The 21,356-nt window shown below is 45.8% G+C and overlaps 1 protein-coding gene across 4 annotated transcripts in view; it reads left to right on the top strand.

Annotated features, from left to right (window-relative positions):
* Positions 1-21,356, top strand: part of Zbtb7c (zinc finger and BTB domain containing 7C) — a 321,380-nt gene that overhangs the window by 237,303 nt on the left and 62,721 nt on the right. Inside the window, exons 1-2 of one of the 4 annotated variants that reach the window (XM_048419484.3) lie at positions 7,645-7,751; positions 8,887-9,032. The exons of 2 other annotated variants lie outside the window; for them this stretch is intronic. The gene's annotated coding sequence lies outside the window, so the exon portion shown is untranslated. Of the gene's footprint in view, positions 1-7,644; positions 7,752-8,886; positions 9,033-21,356 lie in introns of those variants that run through there. One more of the 4 variants, XM_085676414.2, reaches the window with a different exon arrangement.

Genomic DNA, 21,356 nt, shown 5'->3' with positions numbered 1-21,356 from the left:
CCACGGGTTTTTGTTCATGGATTCTCTCCATTCCTTTAAAAATTTTTATTATATTTATTTATGTGTGTGTTTGTGTGTGCACGCGCATACATACATGTGGGGGAGGGCATAAATATGCCATAGAGCTTATGTGTGGTAAAATGACAATTTGGGGAGCTAATTCTCTCCTTTCATGCAGATTTCTGGGATCAAACTCAGGCCATCAGGGTGTTGGGAAACACTTTTTCCTGATGAACCATCATGTTGGGTTTCTGACAGCTATTTCTACTCGATTATCCAGAGATAACCAATTACCCCTGTGATCTTTGTGAAGCTACTAGTATAGGCCACTGTAGAAGAGACAGTGGGTCCAGCTCCTGTTGACACTTGGTTTCACATGAGAGAAGTGTAGCAGAGGCCACCTCCAGAAGGCAGAACGGAAATAGGAATTTTGTTTTGTTTTGTTTTGGTTTTTCGAGACAGAGTTACTCTGTAGCTCTGGAGCCTGTCCTGGAACTAGCTCTCGTAGATCAGGCTGGCCTTGAACTCACAAACATCCGCCTGCCTCTGCCTCCTGAGTGCTGGGATCAAAGGCCTGCACCGCCACTGCCCGGGTTAGAAATAGGAATTTTTTAAAGGATTGTTTTTAGATTTGGAGGTGGTGATGTGGATGGATTGGTCTGGATTTTAAAGATTCATCTACTTTATTCTTATGTGTATGAGTGTTTTGCCTACATGTATACTGCATGTGGTCTGGGACCTGCAGACACACAGAAGAGGGCATCTTCTAGAACTGGAGTTATGGATGCTTATGAACCAAACCCGAGTCCTCTGCAGGGCAACAAGTTCTCTTAACTGCTGAGCCACCTTTCAGACTGTTTGCCTTTGGTTCTGAGACAGAGATTCGTGTAGCCCATGCTTGTCTCAACTTCTCTATGTAGCTGAGGATGTCCTTCAGCTCCCGATTCTCCTGCCTCAGCTTTGAAACACTAGGATTATAGGTGTGCTTTTGCTTTTGAATAGCGATTCCACTAAATTATAGTTCACATCCATATACTTTATTCGCTTAAGGTGTGCAGTTCACTGGTCTTTTAGTTTATATATAAGGTCTTGCAGCTATTACTATAACCCATTTTAGAGTCTTTTTATCATACCAGAAAGAAGTGCTGTACCCATTAGCAGTCACTGCCCCCTTCACATGAGCAGTCTTTCTGTCTCTCTAGATTTATTTGTTCTGAACATTATTATAGATGGAATGATAGCATATGTGAACTTTTGTGATTTTTTTTTATCTCATGCAATGTTCTCCAGAGGCATCTACTTAAGCATCCATCAACACTTGATTGCTTTTTCATCGCCAAATAGTATTCCTGCCCCAGAGCTGCCACATTTGGTTTAGCTTCTCTCCAACTGAAGGATATTTGGGTTGTTTTCACATTCTTATAAAGGTCATCTGTGTATAAGCTTTCGAGTGGCCCTGGGTGTATTTCATGCTCACGGGTGTATTCCTAGAAGTGGAATTTTCTGGTCACATTGGAAAAGTGCCGGGCTGTTTTTCACGGTAGCCCTATAGCACATTGCCATCTGCAATGTAAGAGAGCACACTTCTGTTTCTCCACGACCTCATCAATACTGCTGGATAATATCGTTCAATTGCAGTCTTCCTGTTTTCTCTGTTTTATCTTGTTTTGTTTTCTGAGAGGGGGAGAGCGGTGCTATGTAGCCTATGTAACCTTGGCCTCTTTCCTCAACCTCCTGTCTTAGGATTACAGATGTGTGCCTCCCTCCATTCCTGGAGGCCATCCTATTTACTAAGGGTTTATTTGTGCAAGGAAGCAACGTCCTTAAGTCTGGAGTAAACTCGGCCACGTTTGCCATACTTATTTATCCTGAGAACCATTTGCCCTCTGGGATGTCCTTTTTATCAGTGTATCCTCCGAACTCATGCCAAGTGTCCCCTCTAAGTTTCGACCTAACAATTCTGTGATTTTTGTGTGGCTGGGTACTCTGTTTTCAGTGGCATCTAAGGTCTGCAATGAAATCATTTTTGCAATTGCTGGGATGATGGAAGGGCTGACTCTCTTGCAACAGAAGACCTAGGGTATAGGGAATCACTTTATTTGAATACTACCAAAGATTGTAAAAACATGCCTTTCATCTGAGCATACTGAGTGCAGCCTGTTAGACATGCTGTGGCTTTGTGAGCCAAACCTCAGCACTAGAAGGGGATTCCAGGAGCTCCTTGCAGGAGTCACTGTGTTAGAACTTGGCTGGTGTGGTCCAAGAACAAGCTGGAGCAGGCTTTGTCCCTTCAAACCATTGCTTAGTTCCCCGGCCCCTAGACTTGACCACGTGTCGCTCTCAGAAGCCTTTAAAAGCTGGTAGGTGCTGGTCTCACCTGAGAGAGAGGGCAGAAGGAGCGTCGGGGGCAGCCAGGCTGCAGGTAATGGTGATGAGATTTAAGAACCCGCAGGATCCTCTGCACCTTGGTTCCCTCTTAGATGGCAGTAGCTTAGGCTCTATCTCCAGAGGGATTGGCACAGCTGTCTGAAGCAGAGCAGTGCAGGGCAAGCCTGGCACGGTACGTCTATTTTGTGAAAGGAGTTTCCTGCCACTTTGAGCAGCCCAGAGCCCTTGAATAGAAAGAAGCCCCTGGAGTTTAGCTTTGACCATTCAGGGTGTCACATTCCAGAGAACCATTGTTCCAACTTCTTGGAGCAGGAGTTACGAAATGGCATTTAAGTGCTCGGGGTCACGCTCTCTGAGGACAGGGACCAGATGACCAGATGATCTACTGTAGTTGCTCAGGCTGGTCTGGGGGTGTCAACAGCTGTGATGTGACAGAATTTAGACTTGGTGCCGCTTTCTTCTCTGTCCCCTCCCCGTGATAACCTACCCACTTCCGTGGAAAGCTTTAGCACCTTCCCTGCCTTATTTGACTAATAAATCTAGTAGCGGCCTAGAGCGCCATGCATTCTTTCCTCAACCAACGTTTCCCAACCGTGTTCCATGAATAGCAGATCAACCAAAGCTCAGTGCCTGCCCTCAAATAATGTACCCGCACATTTTAAGCAGAGAGCCATCCTGAGACTAGTTCCCACAGGTGCGATTTTAGACATCCCTGACTCAGATGCCGGAGAGTCGGGGGGGAACTGAACTCCTGGCGGACCGAAGGCAGCTCTGCCTGTAAACTTGCCTTCACGCCCTGCTTTCCACCTTCCTCACTGTAGCTTGGCCCTCGGCAGGTTGCTCAAAAAGTGCTTCTGCCTGTTGCAATTTGTTAGTCTGTCTGTGTAATTATGCAGTAAAGCCCGATGTCCAAGCATCTCTATGCTAAGTTACCCTGGTACAAACCTGGGGCAGTGCAGCTGGGTTGTCTGTTGCCCTATGTTTAGCTGTTCAGGAACCCTCTATACTGATCTCCATAGTGGAGATCCCACCACCAGTGCCGAGGCATCATTTGCTGTTATTGGTTTCCTTGACCTTTTGAACACTTTTTAAAATTTGTATTGGTCTTTTATGCTTTTTAAAATTTAATTCCCAGCCTAGCGATGGTGGTGCACACCTTTAACCCCAGCACTCAGGAGGCAGAGGCAGGTGGATCTCTGTGTGTTCAAGGCCAGCCTGCTGATCTACAAGGCAAGTTCCAGTACAGCCCGAGCTGTTACACAGAGAAACCCTGTCTCAAAAAAGCAAACAAAGAAACAAACAAAACATATATGCATATATATATATATATATATATATATATATATATATATATATATTTCCCACTAACTTTCCGAAGCCTTCACTTACTACATTTCTGAGAGGATTGTGTGTGTCCTGTATAGATCATGTGTGGGGGTCAAAGGACAATTTGTAAGAGTAAGTTACCTCCTTCCACCATGTGGATCCCAGGGATTGAGCTCAGGTCATCAGACTTGGCACCAAGCACCTTTTCCCACTGAGCCCTCTTGCCATCCTCCATTGATGTCTTCTTTTGAGAACTGTCTGTTCAATATCAGCCCATTTGGTGATTGGAAGATTTGGTTGTAGTCGGTCTTTTTCCAGTTCTTCATGTATTCTATATATTAAATGTTTGTCTGAAGTTTATTTGGCAAAGACTTTTCTCCCATTTTGCCAGCTGTCTCTTCACTTGAGTGTTACGTCATTTGCCATCTAGGAACTTTTTAACTCCATGCCGACCCCCGCACCCCCGCCAGCAGTTCTTGGAGTTGCTTCCTCTGTTTCTTCTCTGTCTGCACCTGTCTGTGTTTCCTTCTAGCAGTGCCCACATTTCTGTCCTTATGTTAGGACACTGATTAATTTTGGGTTGATTTTTTTGTGTAGGGTGAGAGATTTAGATCTAATTCTGCTCTTTGGCTTGTGAATGTCGGTTTTCCCAGCGCTGTTTGCTGAAGGGACTTTTTATCTAATGTATATCTGGGATGCGTTTATCAAAACTTTGGTGGTTGTAGCTGTGTTTATTCCTCGATTCTCATCAGTTGGCTGTGTATCTATTTTTGTGTCCGAATCATGCTATCTTTGTCCCTATGACTCTGTGGTATATATTGAAATCAGACATTCTGATACTTCCAACATGGTTTCTTCTGTTTAGGATTGCTATTGCTAGTTAGGGTGTTTTGCACTTTTATAGATATTTTAGCATTTTCCCCTAGTTCTATGAAGAATGTTATGGAGTTTTTATGGATATTGCCTTGAGTCTGTATGTTTGATATTATAGTCTTTTTTTTTACCACATTAATTCTGTCATGGAACAGTGTCTTATTCCACTTTTTCCCTTGTTATCTTTCAGTTTTAATCGTAAAGGGTTTTAGTTTAATCTCCTTGGGTTTTAGTTCTAGACATTTGGTTTGATTTTTCGAGACTGTTGTGAATGAGACCTTCTTTCTGAATTTCTCAGCATGTTCCTTATTGTTGTGTAGAAACATTACTGACTTTTGTGCGGTTTTTTATTTGACTGTTTTGCAAATATTTATCATAGCTAAGCATTTTCTGGTCGAATCTTTCAAGTCCTTTAAGCACAGGACCATGTCAGCCCCAGTTGGGACATTTGGCTCCCTGCCTCCTGTCTGTAGCCTCTTTTCATTGCTACAGAGAAAACTACTACCTTGAACAAGAGCAGAGAAAGTGGGTACTTCTGTCATGGTCCATGTTTTAGAGGAAATTGTTCAGCTTCCTCCCGTTTGGTATAGTGTTGGCTATACGTTTGTCTTATGTAGCCTTTATTACGTTGAAATATGTCCCTTCTATTTCTAATTTCTTCAGGGATTTTTATCCTGAAGGGATATTGAGCTTTGTCAAATGCCTTCTCTGTGCCAATTGAGATGGTTGTGAGTTCTGTCTTTAAGTCTACTTCCTTGCTGTATCACACATACGTGTTTCCATGCGGATTTTGTGTATGTTGAACCACCCTTGCATCCCTGGGGTGAAGCCAAGTTGGTCATGATGGATGATCTTCTTAATGCTTTCTTGTGTCTATCCACAGATAAATGGATAATGAGAATGGGGCACCTGTACACAATGGAATTTTATTCAGCCGTAGGAAAAATGATGACATTTGCAGGAAAGTGAGTGGAACTGGAAATTATTACGTTAAATGAAGTAAGCCAGACCCAGAAAGACAAATATCACACGTTTTCTTTCATATGTGGATCGCAGATTTTAAATTTTATATTTTCATATGCATATATGAGAATGGAGGTTATGAAACTAGAAAGTGGCCCAGAAGAGGGGAAGAAGAAGAGCGCTTAGGGGAGGAGGCTAAAGAATGCCTGTGATGTGGAAGCAGAGGCAGAGGGATGGAAACAGGGTGAGGGCGTAGGAGGAGAGGACCAGTAAGAACAGCTTGTGCATGAAACTAGTTTTTTTTTTAAATATTTATTTTTATTTTATGTACATTGGTGTTTTGCCTGCATGTATGTCTGTGTAAAGGGGGTTCAATCCCCTGGAACTGGAGTTACAGACAGTTGTGAGCTGCCACGTGGGTGCTGGGACTTGAACCCAGGTCCTCTGGAAGAGCAGCCAGTGCTCTTAACTGCTGAGCCATCTCTCCAGCCCCGAAACTAGTTTTTAAAGAGTACTTCTGCCATTCCGACCTCAGCCACCAACTCTCTGCTCCCCTGCTGGGCAAGCGAGGGGAGAGGAGGCAGCAGCTCTATTCCGCAGATCTGGGCTCTGTGCTTCAGTCTTGGCTCTCACTCTATAACCCTGACTGGACAATTCACAGGACAGCTGTGCTCCGAGGACTGAAATAATCAGTATTTATTAAAGCTCTTGAAGGGGGGCCTCAGGGAGGAGGTAAAGAAGGGTCGCATTTCTACTTTGCAACAAGGGAGAGCCAGGTGAGGAAACCTGAGGCAGCTTCTATGTGGGAGCTGAGCCCTCCTCCCCCTCCCTTCCTGGGAATGCACATGGGACTGCAGTTTTGGGAGGTGGGAGACATTTTTCTCTTTTTAATGAAGGGAGAGCCTTGAAGGTTCATTTGAATAGGGATTAATATCCCTATGGCCTAGACCTGCCGAGAAGGAGAAATTCTAGAAGGATAGAAGTTGCAATAAAAGGAAATGGGCTTGGTCCGCTTCCAGCTGATGAGGAGGCCTCACGCTTGGCAGCTTTGAAGGGAACATGTTTGGGGTAGTTACCAGGGCATGGCTGTTACCCTTTAGACTGTGTGCGTGCATGCGTGTGCGTGTGCTTGTGTGTGTGCATATGTATGTGTCCCCTCGCTGAATGCCTGAACTTTAGGTAACTGGCTAATCTAAAGGTAGCAAGATAAAGGAACCACTGGAAAGTTATGAGACCACCCAGAGTGTCCTTGGCCCTGGTTTGATGTTGTTTATCAACACAGGGTTGCACTCTACAGCCCAAGCTGGTCTTCCTGCTTCCCCCGCCCAGGTGTTCGCGCCTCTATGCCCACCTCTTGGCCCTTGATTTTGTCTGTCTGTTTGATTGGTTTTGGGTATTTTTTGTCTTATTTTATTTATGTATCTATGTGTGTGTTCACGTGTATATGTGAACATGTGTATGGGTACCCATGGGGATCAAAGAGGGCATTGGATCCCCTAAAACTGGAGTTAGTAGTTGTGAACCACTTCATATGGATGCTAAGAGCCAAATTCTGGTTCTTTGCAAAGACAGCAAGTGCCCTTAACTGCTAAACCATCTTTGCAGCCCCTGGCCCTTGGTTTTGTTTGATTTTTCTCTCCCCTGAGCATCTTCCTGGGGACAGGGAAGCAGGCATCAATGCAAGCTTTTTATCCAGCTTTTCCTCCACTGCTCCACTGCCCTCCGCCCACAGGCACCTGCCCACACAGGCATTATTCCATATCCCATAGCTGCTCCCTGCAAGCTGAACAAACTCCTTATCCCCTGGCTCTGACAAACCCACTTGGTTCTAGGAAAACCCAGCTTTGCACCCTTGGCCACAGGATACAACATCCCTGTTGAGATGGCGTGGTGTTGAGATAGTAGACCGGGCTGGTCCACCCTCTTCTGTTCTCCAATATGGAGAACAAAAGCAGTTGCTTTGGACAGTAAGGGACCAGCTACGCCTGTGAGGAGGGAGCCCGGGAGCCACGTGAGTCACAGGATGTGGGAACTGCTTAGGAAGCCCGTGCTCAGGCTCAGATGCAAGAGGCTGAGTTGGAAAGAGGATGGGTGGACCCTCCTGCGAGCACAGGGAGAGGACAGCCGTTGTGGGCCAGGAAGACCAGCAGTCGCTGTGAGGACAAACTGTACTATAGAGCAATGACGTCCTCTTCTATGAGGTGGGCTTCTTCCAGGTATACCGGGTGTGGCCTCAGACAGGTAGGGGTCCAATAGAGCCCAGCAGCTGCTCTCATTCCAGATGTCTGGGGCCTTGGGAAGGGAGGTCTCAGCGGGCTCTTGGCTGTGGTGAGTGGGATGTTTTAGCCTGCTGCCTCTTTTCCACTCCCTTCTCTGCAGCCCGTGCTCCATGCTGAGAGGCAGCTTCCCACCATGCTCCCTGCCCCTCCTTTTCCACTCCCATGGTGTAGCCTCTGAGTGAACCTGGCCTCTAGCTCGTGGAAGCTCGTCCAATAACAAGAATGTGGCGGAGCTCCACAAACACAGACAGAGGAGGGGGCTGAGCACTGGCCAGCCTGAGCCCTGGCTGGGAGGAGAGGCTCAGTGGCCCTGCCTTGAAGGGTTCTGAGGAGAGGACAAAGCGTGTCCTAGAAGGAGAAGTGCAAGCTTTCAGTCCTTCCCACAGCTAACAGAGCCAGCACAGGAGGGACCTGGTCTCTGGAGACAGATCAGCACCCACTATTGTCCAGGCCCCTAATGGCCTAGCAGACCCCAGATGCAGGGCTCTGCCCTGTCTTCTCAGTGGTTACCATCTGTCTAGACAGGTATGATTGAACTTGAAAAGGAAGCATGAATCTACATAGCGCTTCTTCAGCTGACTGGTCCAGGAAGGAGTGCTGACCAATCAGAGAGTGTGCTGGGCTGAGGGCTCAAGGAGGTGCTCTGAGCTGGAATGGTGGTGTTGATCAAGGCCAAATGACATGGGCGCTTAGCCCATAGACTCCGGACAGGGCCTGATTCCAGTCTCTGCTCGGTCATTAAGAGGCTCTGTGACCTTGACCTAGTTATTTGAGCTGTGTAGGCTGAGGTTTCCCTATTTGCAATGAGACTGAAGCCTCTTGGGGAGCTTGGGAAGGCCTCTCACCGCCTTGGCCTGTGAAGCTTGTTCTCTGCATGGTTTGGAAGGACCTAGCTGAGCTGAGTGCGCCCTTCCCAGTATTCTCCCTTGATGCTTCCCATCTTTCCCTGCCCCTCTCCCTTCCCGCCAGCCTGTCCCATTACTTTCTCTTTGTCTGAGGTGGCTGCTCTAACCTGTGGCCAGACAGAAGGACAAGTATCCCCTCCTCTGTGTCCTAGGACTGGGATGTTCAGATTCTTCTCACAAGTGTTCACCTCAGGAGCAACTCCCAAGGGTGCTGCGTCTGGCTGCACAGTTCCAAAGACTCAGTGTGAAGCTCTGTCTCCAGCCACAGGCCCCTCAGAGTGTCTTACAGAACCCAGAGGTATGGAATCACCCCACCGAATTCTCCTAAGAAAGCAAGAGTGGTCACCAGGGACCACTCAACCAGGTGTTCCCAGGACCATGAAGTCAGTGAGGGCTCTCACTTGGACAGGATCCCCCCCACCCGGGGCTCCAAACTGTCTGGAATTTTGGAAATAAGCTTGTTTCGGGACACAAGGTGGCTTGAGCTCAGAGTCAGTTCTGGATAATTGAATTCGGGAGGGGTTGGGGGAGTCACACTAGCCAGGGCTAGGCTCAGAACCCATCTCTAATGTGATGGACAATACTCAGTTGCATTCAAATCTCACGTTGTCCAGGGTAGTGTTTGAAAAGGTGGAGTTGGTCTATCTGTGTGATCAGAAACTCCCTAGATCTAACATACCTGGATCAGCACTTAGACTTTCAAAACGGTCATGAGGAATTACCTAATAATGAGCTTCTCAAAGTAATTATTGCCAGGGACTAAATCACAAAAGATAATACTGTGGTGGGTGGGGGGAGGAATCAGTGTGAGAGCCAATAAAGGAAATGGGAAACATTAGCACCCGAATGTAAACTTTTGAAATGATATCCTTTGATAAGATCACATGTTATAAAAATAGCACATCGCCAAAGACTAATCTGTCCAAATGTGTTGCACGGCCCGATTGCAGGTGCTCATAAGTTCGTACAGTGCGCTGCAGCTACCATGCCTTTCCTCTGCTTCTGGCAGTGCCAGGAAAGGGGTCATACAGGATATCCCACATTCTTAGAATGCGCAGCCTGCTCCTGTCTGGCTGCCACCCCATGCCAGGGGACCTTCTGCTGGACAGCACCTCTCCTTTGGCATGGCTACTGCCCTGAGTCACCTGATCTACCAGGGCCACCAAATGAAGTGACTGTAGCATTTTTCTTGCCACCATTGCCACCTTGATAGCATGAGTCATCAATCATTGTGTGTGGCGGGGGGGCTTAGAGTATTTCCTAGTGATTCCCATAGTGGCCACTGCTGCTAGAGGTTGGGAGAGGGGGTGGCAACTAAGGTCCTTCTTCCAACTAGTGCTTATAATTCTCCTGTGTCCCCAAGAGGTGTCTTTGTTGCCCTAGTTTCTTACTCTTCCCTGGGCTGGCTCAGCCCTTAACACACCAAGATTGCCTTAGAAAGTGAGTGCCCACCCTTAATCCTGAGACCCGGGGTCATTTGTAAGCCCTCTGCATCACTGTGTCAGAAGACCCAGGACAGCCAGGTTCACACCCACCTCCTGCTGGCTTCTCCATAGTAAACAAGATAGAAAAGAATTCAGTAGTCAAAGTATCCAAAAGGGTAATTAACAACATATTGTAAGTCTCAAAAGTTGGCTGTGCTTAGTTACTCTCCAGACCATGGTGCCAGACTCTATTCCAGGCTGTGCTACTGACTTCAGTGAGGGTGTGTGCACACTGTGTCTCCTAGAAGCTGAGCCAGCCCAGGAAAGAATAAGAAACTAGGACAACAAAGGCACCTCTTGGGGACACAGACTGGAGGATTTTAAGAACTAGCTAGGAGGACTGAAGTTGCCACCCCCCTCTCCCAATCTCTCTGTGAGCAGCAGTGGTCACTATGGGAACTACTAGGAAATAATCTAAGGTCAGGAAATGATTGATGGTGTGTGCTATCATGGTGGCAATGGTGGCGAGGGACATGCTACAGTCAATTGATTTGGTGGCCACGGTAGATCAGGTAATCTCCCGTGGGACACCCATTCCCATTTCAACACCTTTGTTCATCCCTCTCATCCCAGCCTGATGGGTCACAGTCAGGAGTAGAGACTGCAGGAGGCTTTTCTTGGGCTCTCTCATCAATCCAGAGAATGTGACAATTCCAGGTAGAGATCACCTTGCCCCCAAGTAAGTGATGGCAATTAAAGGGGCCAGTCTGCCCAGAGAGATTGGGGGATGGCACTCAGCCTGTGATCCCCAGGCTGTAGGGCTAATCTGACAACTGAGTTGGTTCCTTGTAGACAGGTTTGCCTAGAGTGGTGGTTTTCCTGGCTCACTGAGCTCTGCAGGGAAGAAACCATCACACTGTCCCCTGGCTACATCACTTCCTGCCCATCAGCGATACCAACGTTAAGTCACACACATGAAAAGCAAAGGAACAACTCTTCCTATTAATGAACGAGGCTGTAATGGACACGTGTTTTTCTTACAGATTCATTAAGAAAAAAACATACGTTAACATCCCAAGAGCAAGCTGTATTTTAAGGATGTATCTTGAAGCCTTGGTTTCTATGCTTGACATTCTTACAGAGCTTAGATTTGGAACCACAGAAACTGTGATGCGTTGAATGAGAATGGCCCCCACTGGCTCATATGTTTGAATGCTTAGCCATCAGGCAGTGGCACTATTTGAGAAGGATTAGGAGGTGTGGCCTTACTGGAGGAAGTGTTTCACTGGAGGTGGGCTTTGAGCTTTCAAAAGCTCACACCAGGCCAAGAATCTCTCTGCCTACTGATCAGCTCTCAGCTACTGCTCCATTGCTATGAGGGCCACCATGCACCCACCTTGATGACAATGGATTAACTTTAATGGATTACAGTCTGAAACTGTAAACCGGCCCCCAATTAAATGCTTTCTTTTATAATTGTTGCCTTGGCCCTAGTGTCTCTTCCCAGCGATGGATCACTGACTAAGACAGGAACCTCCAGGTGCCACTGTGTGGATTGATTTCCAATGTTGTGTTTCCTCTTTCCCAAAGGTTGGAAGCCTCTGGCAACAGGCCAGGAAACAGTTAAATCTATGGGGTGTTTGAGGGATTAAGTCAAACACAGAGCAGTGGGCACAAGAATGCGAGGCCAAGGAGAAGCTGCAGGGGTACTCACCAACTCACCTAACCCTGTGGGGACCCCTGGAACAGGTATGGCCCCTCGAGTTTGTCCCAGTTTCGGTCACAATGCAGTTGTGGAATGTGATCAGTTCATGGAAGGGAGTCACTTTGGGCCAGATGGCATTCTGCTTTGGGACTCTCCTGACCACCGACTTTACTCCTAGCAGCTGCAGTCATGCCTGGGTACCCCCTTTCTGTGGACCCCTGCAGTCCATCTGCCTCTTTCTCAAAAGTTTCTTAACTCTTTGTAGGCAGGAAATATCCTATACTTTCTCCCTCTGTTCCCCCTTTGGTTTCCAGCCTGCAGCTGAGAACTTGGAAGGCAACCACAAAATTTGCCAGTGATCCAGGTCAAGGCATAGCATGGGTTTCAGGCTTCTGGTTCTCTAAGCCTGGGGACAGATGGCATAGGCACCCACAACTGCCAGGAGTGAGAAGTTCAGGTATCAGCCTTGTCCAGACAGAGCCCCCAGGGATAGGCTCCCCAGAACTCTGGGTTCATATCCTTCCTGTGAGGGAACCAGGACCCTGGTAGGAATACTGGTTGTCCTTGTGGCCAGGGTTAGAGGGTGTGGGGGATACAAAAGCCATTTCCATTCATTTGTTTGTTCCCCTAACTCCCAAGCACCCTCAGTGATGCTGGGGCAAAGCTGCAGACCACATGAGGACTGCACACAGCTTGCCTGGAATCCTGGACCGCCACCCACTTGCCAGCCCAGAGAGCATGGGATCCTTCTGCCTGGCCTTTAGTTCCCACAGCTCCTCTCACTTGAGATTCCCTCCCCTCCCCCTGCCCCAGCTCCACCCCCTGTGCCCTTTGAGGCCCATTTCAGGTATTTTATGGAGCTGCTGAAGCATATTCCGTCGCTCTAATCCCAATAGTCCCAGCTCCTCCGGGTCTACTCAGTAGAGTCTGCTGTCACCGTGGCACTGGGGTTTCAGTGGTACCGCTGGCTGCCAGGCCTCCAACACTAGGAACTTATAGAGGCAGGACTGAAGTCCTTGCCCCCAGCCCCGACTTCCTACATGCCTAGCTCAGGCAAACTCTCTGCCCATAAAATAAAAATCAAGCTACCGTTTCATTTTTATAGCAAATGAGAAAAAGAGTCATTTGCAATCAATATGTGTATCCAGAAACGAGAGCAGTGACATCAGTTGTTCCTGTACAGTCAGTTCATGGTGAGACACCATTGAAAGGGTCAGACAGGGTGGGTGTGGTGAAACATGCTGCCATCCCCAAACTTGAGAGGTTGAGGTGGGAGTATCTGAAAGTTTGCGGCCAGTCTGGACTATAGCATGAGTTTCAGAGCAACATGGGTTGCACAGTAAGCCCATGTCTCAACACACCGGAACTTTACAAATGAACAGCCAGTGCACATCATGAGGTGGCCGTTTGCAGAAGAGACAGGCTGGGAACGGTACAGCCTCCATGGCTGTGCCCACACTGGCATGCTGCTCCTGGTGGGCTTGATTTCCAAGGTCTCCTGAAGAAGCTTACTCACAGCAGCATTGAGAGATAGCTTAGGGTGGTTTCAGCTCAGCTTGCCCAGCTCCAGGGGGCCTAGCACAACCTGGAAAGCCTTCAGCTATGCTCCAAGTCCTCGGGGACAGACGTTTCTCAAAGGCCCCAAGTACCGGCCAGCTCCAGCTTTAATGCCTCACCCCGTCTTCTGTCCTAGTGGTGTTAGAGTGGAGGATTCCGGTGCGGACATCTTTTAAACGACCTTTTAGTTTCCGCTGGTGATCACTTTTGTTTGTGGAGACAGGTGGTTCTTGGTATGTAGCCTAAGTTGGTCTTACGCCCTTGATCCTCTTGCCTCTGCCCCCGAAGTGATGAGGTTATAAATTACCTTTTAACTTTCAAAGGAGAATGTAAGAGCAACTTGAAAGTGGCAGAAAATAGTAGAGGACTCAAGCTATAGAGCAAAAGCAGCCAGAAAAGCCTCCTGCCCCTGATTCTGATGACAGAGGAAGGGCAGTGGTGACCTGAGAAGATACAAGCACACCGTGGCTGAGAGCTGCTCATGTCCTGGTTTTTGCTGCCGCGTGGCTGGTGGATCTGATCAAGGAATGCACATCTCTTTCCCACAGACAATTTGTTTATAGAAAATTAAGAAAATCAGAAAGTAAGAGATAATGCAAGCATCAGTACCTTTCACACTAGAAATAACTCTCATTCATACTATACTAGTAATACTTTGGTGTGCCTTCTAGCAAACTTTTAGAAATCATATATATATATGATTTACCTTTTAAAAAATTGGAATTACCTTGACCCCTAAGCTACTTTTGTCCTAGCACTTTATCTTTGAGCTAGCAATTTCCAGGAAATCACTTTGATGGCTACTGGCTACATACCTTTTGCTTGTAAAACATAATAGCTATATATTTAGATCATTTCCTAATTCTTCTACAGTATAAATGGCATGAGAATAAGTACTCTATTCTGGCCCATACACGGATTATTGTATTAGACAAGGACAAGTCAAAGACCAATTTTCTAGGTTTCTTTAGAAACATTTTACCATTAAGGAAAAAAAGCATATGCATTTACAGCATATACAAAAAAGTTTCCACATAAAAAGAACTTTTAGAAGATTGGAGTAAAGCCTGGTATTTCTGGGGACAAAAAGGAAGTGATGGTTTCCAAAGGCAGCAAATGACTGTCAGTTATGCAGAAATGAACAATGTAAATACATCAAATGACCAGTTTGTATATGAGTAAAGGGTATAGTCCAAACTGCAGAATTCCCCCCCCCACACACACACACTGTTTTTTTCTCTGAGACAGGGTTTTTCTATGTAACAGCTCTGGATCTCCTGGAACTCGCTTTGTAAACCAGGCTGGCCTTGAACTCACAGAGATCCTGCCTCTGCCTCCCAAGTGTTGGGATTAAAGGTGTGCATGTCACCAGCACCTCGCAGGATTCCCCCCTTTTATAACACACCCTTTTGAAGCCCTGATGTCCAGAACAATACAGGAATAAGAGAGTTTGATGGACGACACTTTATAGCAGGCATTAGGTGCTGACCTGGCATCTGAGTGATACTGGACCAGCTCTATAGGATTCCTCTGAGAGCTGGGCCCTAGGAACCTGCCCTGGGAAGGATGTACAAAAAGGAAGGAGCCCAGAGAGAGCAGAAAGGGCTGAGAATGCAGACTACTGGGTCCAGGGCAATTTGGTTGTATTAGAAAGAGTAGTTCCACATGACAGGTAGATGGTGCCCTGTTCCATGTTGCCAGCAGCAGGGGAGGTAAGGATAGAAGCTTATTTCTCCGTCTCCTCCTGACACACGGGCTCCTAGCACTTAGCGCCTTACTCACCAACCATGTCATAGGCTCCATGGTCCCTTCTGATGTCTATCCCCATCTAGCACACAAAGGGGCGTGCCCCAAGTCTAAGCATGGGTAAAGCACAAAAGCAGAACACACAGAGGGCCTTGTTTAAGACTGCCAGCAGCTAGGACAACTGATAGAAGGGAGAGGTCCAAAAGGGGCACCAGAGGTCCTGGTCAATGACAGGTGTACAAGACAGTTATGGGCATGAAGGGAATGGTCCAACCACCTACAGGCAGCCAGTAGATAGCTTGTCCCAGCACAAGTTGCTCAGAGATAATGACAACAGAAAGTTACAGGTCAGTAGCTGCCTTTGAACATGCCCTGAGATCACATTGTGTGTGGCATGGTGGTGTGAATTGTGGAGCGTCACAGCAGGCTGATCCTGTAAAAAGACATGGATGCATTCAATCATTTATCCACCCAGTGTGTGCACAGCAAGTACTGTATTCCAGGCAAGACCTAAGGCAACCAGGGTCTATTCCTGCCCTCCAGGAGGGTGCAGAGCAGAGAGGGCAACACGAAGCTGTTGACTAGGGCATGCTATGAACTGTAGTACTCAACAGAGTGGCAGTCCCCTTCTTGCACCCAGTGGCACCAGGGAAGAACATCTGAACTGCTGTCCTGTGGAGAGAGAATATAGGACAAATTTATTTTTCTAGATTTAAAAAAAACCAGCATTGTAAATAAATAAAAAGATACATGTAAAAGAATTTTATATATATGTAGCAACAAATGGTTCTAAACTATGCAGATGTGGACAGCAATGAAAGTATGTAAATAACCTATTGGCATGTGAGTAAAGGGTACAACCCAAACTCCAGGACTCCCCCATTTTTTTTTGTCTTTTGATTTCTTTTTTAAAATTGTTTTTATTGAGCTATACATTTTTCTCCACTACCCTCCCTTTCTCTACCCTCCCTTTCTACCCTCTCCCAAGGTCCCCATGCTCCCAATTTGCTCAGGAGATCTTTTCTTTTTCTACTTCCCATGTAGATTAGATTCATGTATGTCTCTCTTACGGTCCTCTTTGTTGTCTAGGTTCTCTGGGGTTGGGAATTGTAAGCTGGTTTTTCTTTGCTTTATTTCTAAAAGCCACTTATGAGCAACTACATAGGATATTTGTCTTTCTGGGTCTGGGTTACCTCACTCAGTATGATATTTTCTAGATCTATCCATTTGCCCACGAATTTCAAGGTGTCATTTTTTTCCATTATGTAGTACTCCATTGTGTAAATGTGCCACATTTTCCTTACCCATTCTTCAGTCGAGGGGCATTTAGGTTGTTTCCAGGTTCTGGCTATGGCAAACAAAGCTGCTATGAACATAATCAAGCATGTGTCCTTGTGTCTGTGCTAGTGGGTTATATTTAGGTAGTGGTCTCCTATGCCAATGTGTTCAAGTGTACTTCCCACTTTCTCTTCTATAAGGTTCAGTGTGATTGGTTTTATATTGAGGTCTTTGATCCATTTGGACTTGAGTTTTGTGCATGGTGATAAATATGGACCAATTTTCATTCTTCTACATGTTGATATCTAATTATGCCAGCACCATTTGTTGAATATGCTTTCTTTTTTCCATTTTATATTTTTTGCTTCTTTGTCAAAAATCAGATGTTTGAAGCTGTGTGGATTGATATTCAGGTCTTTGTTTTGGTTCTGTTCGTCCTCCTGTCTGTTTTATGCCAATACCAGGCTGTTTTCAGTACTGTAGCTCTGTAGTAGAGTTTGAAGTCGGGGATTGTGATGCCTCCAGAAGTTCCTTTATTGTGCAGGATTGTTTTGGCTAACCTGGGTTTTTTGTTTTTCCATAAGAAGTTGAGTATTGTTCTTTTGAGGTCTGTGAAGAATTTTGCTGGGATTTTGATGGGCATTGCATTGAATTTGTAGATTGCTTTTGGTAAGATTGCCATTTTTGCTATGTTAATTCTACTTACCCAAGAGCATGGGAGATCTTTCCACTTTCTGGTGTCTTCTTCCATTTCTTTCTTCAAAAATTTAAAGCTCTTGTCATACAGGTCTTCCACTTGTTTGGTTAGAGTTACTCCAAGATGTTTTATGTTATTTGTGGCTGTTGTGAAGGGTGATGTGTCTCTGATTTCTTTCTGCAGCAGTTATAGGTCTGTTTAATTTGCTTATCTGGTCTTGATTTAATTTTGGTATTAAATTTATATATTTATCCAGAAAATTGTCCGTTTCCTTTAAGTTTTCCAATTTTTTGGAGTACAGGTTTTTGAAATATGTTGTTATGTACCCCTTTTCATTTCATATTTTGTTAATTTGGATATTCTCTCTCTGCCTTTTGGTTAGTTTGGATAAAGATTTGTCTATTATGTTGACTTCTCCATTTTTATAGCATACCCCTTTGAGGCCCTGCTCTCCAGGTCCATACAGAAATTATGGCACTCTCTGTATGTGTGTGTATGCATGCATAAATACATATATACATACAAAGGTCACCAGGACATAAATGAAGAAGAATGGATAGTTAGTGCTTAAGCAATACCAGGTCTCTGTTTGGGGTGGTAAAAGGCTAGAAATAAGTAGAAGTAATTGTGTGTGTGTGTGTTTATTTAAATTTTAAAGTTAAAATTAATAACTTTAAAAGTGACTAAAATAGCAAATTTTATGTTACATGTATGTTATTTATTTCCCAGTTTTGGACTGGGCACAAGTCAAGCCAAACTGCTTTCTTTTGCAACCAGCTTTTCTCGCTGAGTGTCACTTCTGCAATGCATCTGTGTAAGGCGTCGGGCAGCTCACCATGTGAACTAAACCACAGCCCACTCATCCTTTGTTCTTTAAATGAGTGACAATGGAGATGTTTCCAGGGCTTTTGCTCTTCTGGAAGCGTGGCTTTCTGTTCTCTCAGAACACATGCCTAGGAGTTTTTCTGTTCTGCATCAGGAGTTGGGCTGCTGGGTAAGAAGCTGTGCATATGATCAGCTTCATAACACAATTCCAGGTTGTTTTCCACAGACGGTACCATTGTCATCTCCCAGCTAGCTGTGCGTGAGGTCTGGGTTACCCTATGTCCTTATTTCTTGAGCCCCAGGTCTGCCCTCCTTGAGTCTGCAACATACCCATTGTTGTGGTGGCCACTGTCAAGCATAGAACCTCTTCCTCCCAGCCAAGGGACCCCAGATCTCAACGACAATCAAGACCTTTGTGGAACAACACAGCCCTTGCTTTATAGACAAAGAAACAGAAACCCAGAGGGAAAGCAGACCTGGTCAGGGTGTTCCACCAGCAACCCAGTGCGCTAGTGAGCAGCCTGCTTCTTGGGAGGCTTTCTGTTGATGGAGGGCAAAGCCTCACTTCAGGTAGCAAGTAAAGCTATTGGTACCACCAGGCTATGGCTGAGTTCACACTTCTGGGAGCCAGAAAACCCCTTGAGATGAATCTTTGTCCATGGCTGGGTCTGGAATGAGTTCATTGTTTGCGCATGGAAATGCTAGACTTGGGGATTTCCTCGGCATTCCCCTTGACTTAGAGCGAAATGAAATGGCCACACCCCAGTATCTCTGATGAGGCCAAGTGACCTAGGCCAGCTGGGACACCTTCTGGCTGGTCCCTTGCCTCTAACTACTGCTGAATAGAGTAAGTTCCAAACTGGCCAGAAACCAATTTCTCTCCAGTCTCACCTCTTCTTGGGTTTCCCGGTACCCGAGCACCAGGGCTGGAATCTGGTGGAGTTTCGCTTTCTCAGGTGCAACCACAGCTCTGAAAAGGGAAGCCACCATCTCTGTTTAACAGACGGAATAGCTAGCCGTTTTGTGGGGAAGGGGTCCTGTCACTAGAGGGTCTCACAAATGAGTCTACTGGACAGCAGGCCCCAAGACTAGATCCTCTTATCACATCCCATCCTACAGCAAAATGTCTGTCCAGAAGACAGGGACCCGAGGAGTCTGAAGCGTCAGGACCTGCCAGCTCTGGGCGCTGCAGGCAGATTTTTCTGCGCTGGATTGACAGTCCTGCAGGTAGATTTTTCTGCGCTGGATTGACAGCCCTGGATTACTCCCTCAGACGCTCTGTGTCTTCTACAGTCACCCAGCACTTGGTCCCACACAGTTATGAAGTTCAAATTCCTGGTCACTGAAGTGCACATCTTATAAATAAAAATGTTAAACAAAAGAAGAGGGGGAACTAATTCCATAACATAGAAACATACCCCTATTAGTTAGCCCTTGTGTGTTCTCTATTTTTCCCTCTGTGTTTATAACAAATGTGGTATTTACTACATGGATACTTCCCAAACTTTTTTTTTTCTCTCTCAACCATTTATAGTGAACTTTCTCCACAAAAACCTGGGCATAATTTTAAATGGTTTTAAGTTAGAAAAGTGGCACATTGTCCATTGTAAAAATGAGGAAAGAAGAAAACGAAGGAGGAAAGATAGAGGGATAAACAAGAATGAAAACTGAACTTATAATCTTATAGTTCTTTTGAATGTTTTATACACACGCGCACACACACACACACATGCACGCACATGCACGCACGCACTCACAAACATCCAAACATTACATCTTGTTTTTAAACACTATTTTTTTTATTGGTTCTTTGGGAATTTCACATCATGCACCCCAATCCCACTCATGCTCCAGTCCCTCCATATCTGCCCTTCACCCTTGTAGTGTCCCCCACACACAGTGTCTCTTTTTAAAAGACAAATTGACAGTATTTTATACACATTCTGTTTATACATGTCACAACCTAACCCAGCATATTGCTATGTCAATAAGACACTGAACTATGTTATTTTAATGGCCACAAGTCATTTCACTGTATAAATGTACAGCCCCACACTTTCTATTTAACTAATGTGCGTTTTTGTTAAACATTTAAGTTTTTTCCACAACATAGCAACCCTGAGGTTAACATTATGTAACAAAACATTGCATACAGTTAACTGTTTGGATAAACAAATGTGGAATTGTTTGCACTAAGAAAATGTAGCTAGTGTTTTGAGGTCTTCAGCTACTTAATTGCCTAGCCAAAAAAAGAGAAAAGAAAAAAAGAGAAAAGAAAAGAAGAAAGAGAGAGAGAGAGAGAGAGAGAGAGAGAGAGAGAGAGAGAGAGAAAGAGAGAAAGAAAGAAAGAAAGAAAAAATGTTGTGTTTATGTTTTTGCCCCTCTCTTCCTGGATCCTCCTGCTCCCTAAGCTGGCCATGTCTGAGTTTCTGCTGGGGGGGGGGGGGTCAGCCTTGGGCCCCTGTTGTGCTGAACTGCCTCTGGGGTAATCTCATACTCAGCAGAAAGAAGAGAAACAGAGACTGCCTCCCATGGCCCGTTGTTGCCCGCTCCTGGTTTCTCCATGCTGATTTCTCCCCTCAGCCTCCCTCGTCTAGAAAACAGCCTTAGGACGGTCCTAGGTTGCTGTTCACTGTGGTACACCAAGCGTTTAGACATGAGGGGGGAAATCTAAAGAATCTTAAACTTATCTTCGTTGACTTTTAAAATTTGGAACTAATCATTTTTTTCACAAATTCATCATGAGTTCTTTCCACTCCTTAGGGAAAAAAAAAATAACTAAAGCATAAATGATGGCTGGGCAGTGGTGGCGCACGCCTTTAATCCCAGCGCTTGGGGCGCAAAGGCAGCCGGATCTCTGTGAGTTTGAGACTGGCCTAGTCTACAAGAGCTGGTTCCAGGAAAGGCTCCAGAGCTAGAGAGAAACCCTATCTTAAGGAAGGAAGGAAGGAAGGAGGGAGGGAGGGAGGGAGGGAGGAAGGAAGGAAGGAAGGAAGAAAGGAAGAAAACTAAAGCATAATGAGGAACTCATTATGTCCTCTGATACTGAACCCAGTGCAAATGTTCTTCTTTGCGTGTGAGTGGGACCATGGTCATTTTCTAAGCATGTGGGACCATGGTCATTTTCTAAGCATGTGGGACCATGGTCATTTTCTAAGCATGTGGGACCATGGTCATTTTCTAAGCATGTGGGACCATGGTCATTTTCTAAGCATGTGGGACCATGGTCATTTTCTAAGCATGTGGGACCATGGTCATTTTCTAAGCATGTGGGACCATGGTCATTTTCTAAGCATGTGGGACCATGGTCATTTTCTAAGCATGTGGGACCATGGTCATTTTCTAAGCATGTGGGACCATGGTCATTTTCTAAGCATGTGGGACCATGGT

This window comes from Myodes glareolus, chromosome 13, assembly GCF_982192425.1.
Source record: "Myodes glareolus chromosome 13, mMyoGla1.1, whole genome shotgun sequence".
NCBI classification, from domain to species: Eukaryota; Metazoa; Chordata; class Mammalia; order Rodentia; family Cricetidae; genus Myodes; species Myodes glareolus.
The sequence above is the reverse complement of the archived record's forward strand: the minus strand, read 5'-3'. Positions and strand labels throughout refer to the sequence as shown.